Below are 2,761 nucleotides of genomic sequence, written 5' to 3'. Positions count from 1 at the left end.
TAATGTATAATATAATTAAATTTTCTTAGATGTATCAAAGAGCTAACAAGGTAGTGAGCAAATAAATACCAGGCCAAAATATAGGAAAGGATGAGAACCCAGAGAACTAAGCTCAACACTCAAAATAAGTTCTTGCCCTGATAGCATTTTTCATTATGGAAATGAACAACTGCAAAATGGGATTAAGAAATGCAATGGCTTTGCAGGAAAAAAGGTAGAAAAATCAAATCTAGGGCCAGCCTAAGGTGGAGAAACTGAAACCCCCTAATCATAGCTGGGACCTGCTGGTTCCATCACCAAAACAAGGGTGAACCAGAAGGAAACTAATCTTCTCTTGAACTTGCAATGTAGGCTTAGTTGCCTATGTGGTTTTGGAAAGTTCAAACTTTGAAGATGAATAAGGATAGAAAGTACCCAGCAGAAGTAAAAAAATAAATTCTTTCCTGGAGAAAGGTGGCAACATTCTAAACTTAACATTTTTCTAGGTTTCAAATAATTCTTACATATTATCCCCCAAATACTACCACGTCTAAGATAGGAATCAGCAGAAACAACTGAAAACAAAAAGAGCCACAAAGACTTAAGATATTAAATTTATCAGATTGACAACAAATTAATTTTGCTTGCTATGTTTAATAAAATATGCAACCAGATTGTTTTAGTTAGTTCCCTAAGTTAACAGAATCAACAAGAGATATCTATAAATATAAGATTTATGAAAGTGTTTCATGCAACTGTGTGTATGCACAAGTCCAAATTCCATAGGACAGGCAGCAGACTGGCAACTCCAATGAAGATGTTCAATGAACTCCCCAGGCAATGAACTGGCAACTTCGATGAACTCCTCAGGAAATGATTTGCTGGTCAGCCAAAGAAGTGAAGGTCCTCTGTCTCACTTAAAAGTCTTCAACTGATTGGATTAAATCCAGCTGATTGCAGTCTCTTGTTGCTGTAATCAGTCACAGCTGTAGCCAATTGAATGATGATTTAATAAACCAGCCTTATGGTTTATTAAGCAGCCACAAATGTCCTTGCAGTAATGGTTAGGCCAGTGCTTGGTTGACCAGACACCTGGGTACCATCATCTGGCCAAGTTGACAGATGAATCTAACCATCACAGTCCACCCCTTGGCAACTTGGCAGTTATACACATCACCTTAAACTATACTTTATCTCTATGTAGAGAACAATAACAGACATATATTTTGCCTAACAGTATTCTGCTGTCCTACATACAACCTATTCTCTCCAGAATAGGGTGCAAGTCCTTGGGTGACATTAACTCTTAAAATTGATTTCTTTTAACTTAAATACTGCAAAATGAACAGTACAGCTTATGTCATATGATAAGGGAATAAGACAGAGAAGAAAGCAAAGATATTTGCTTTACAGACAAATACAAACATATTCATAACAAAACAAGGAGGAAATATTCATGCCATCATAGTCCTTGTTTCTGTAATTGGTCATGCAGCAATACTTCATATTTATCACTACCTTCTTCCACTACCCATTCTATGTTTCCTTCACCCTCAGCAAGCACTTCAGCTGGCCATGGTTCTTTGCCTGGTGGGGTGACCCAGACCTTCATTCCTGAAGTTTCTTGGCCATTGGTAGTCCTGCCTGGATTGGGTTGTTGCAGCTTTTCACTGACTTTAATCACAGGGCATGGTAGTACTAAGAGATGCCCTGTATTCCAGGAAAACTCCTCTTTACCTCCATTGTGTAGTTGCAGTGCTATTTCCCCTTGATATTCAGGATCAATCAGCCCAGATACTACAGTAATCCCCTTCCTTGCCTGTTGATTCAGAGGCATAAAAGACCAAAGTGGCCAGGTAGCAGTCTTAACTTCCAGTTCAATGGAATTATTGTTGTGTTTCCTGGTGAAAGCACTCCTCCTTTTGTAACAAAGACTTGTAGACCAGCAGAGCTTAAGCTTGCAGGGACAAAGCAGCAAAAATTTTCCTAGTGGATCACTAGGAGTGTTAATGAGTAGTGCCACTCCTATTTCCACCCCTTGATTCCTGCACATGAATCCTGGCTATAGGAGAAACAACACTGTAGACTGGAACTGATTCAGAGCATACAAAGCCTCCTGGAGAACAGTGCCCCAGCCCTGCAAGGTATTGCCACCTAGTTGGTGCTGTAATTGAGTCTTCAACAGGCCATGCCACCATTCTATCAATCCAGCTGCCTCTGGATGATGGGGAACATGGTAAGACCAGAGAATTCCATGAGCATGTGCCCATTCCCTCACTTCATTTGCTGTGAAGTGGGTTCCTTGGTCAGAAGCAGTTCTGTGTGGAATACCATGATGGTGGATAAGGCATTCTGTAAGCCCAAGGATGTTAGTTTTGGCAGAAGCATTTCATGCAGGGAAGGCAAACCCGTATCTGGAGTATGTGTCTATTCCAGTAGCAGGCTGATCACCTCGAGGAATGGTGCAATATCGGGGACTGAGTGTGGGTCATTGCTGCTGGCAGATTGGGAAATCAGCAGTGGCTATGGCCAGGTCAGCCTTGGTAAGTGAAAGTCCATGTTGCTGAGCCCATGCATAACCTCCATCCCTACCACCATGGCCACATTGTTCATGAGCCCATTGGGCAATGACATGAGTGTCTGGGGAAAGAGGCTGATTGGTATCTACCAAATGGGTCATTTTATCCACTTGGTTATTAAAATCTTCTTCTGTGGAAGTCACCCTCTGGTGAGCATTCACATAGGACACAAATATCTTCATATTTACTGACCACTCAGAAAG

The sequence above is a fragment of the Choloepus didactylus genome, chromosome 14 (genome assembly GCF_015220235.1).
Source record: "Choloepus didactylus isolate mChoDid1 chromosome 14, mChoDid1.pri, whole genome shotgun sequence".
Taxonomy (NCBI): domain Eukaryota; kingdom Metazoa; phylum Chordata; class Mammalia; order Pilosa; family Megalonychidae; genus Choloepus; species Choloepus didactylus.
The sequence above is the reverse complement of the archived record's forward strand: the minus strand, read 5'-3'. Positions refer to the sequence as shown.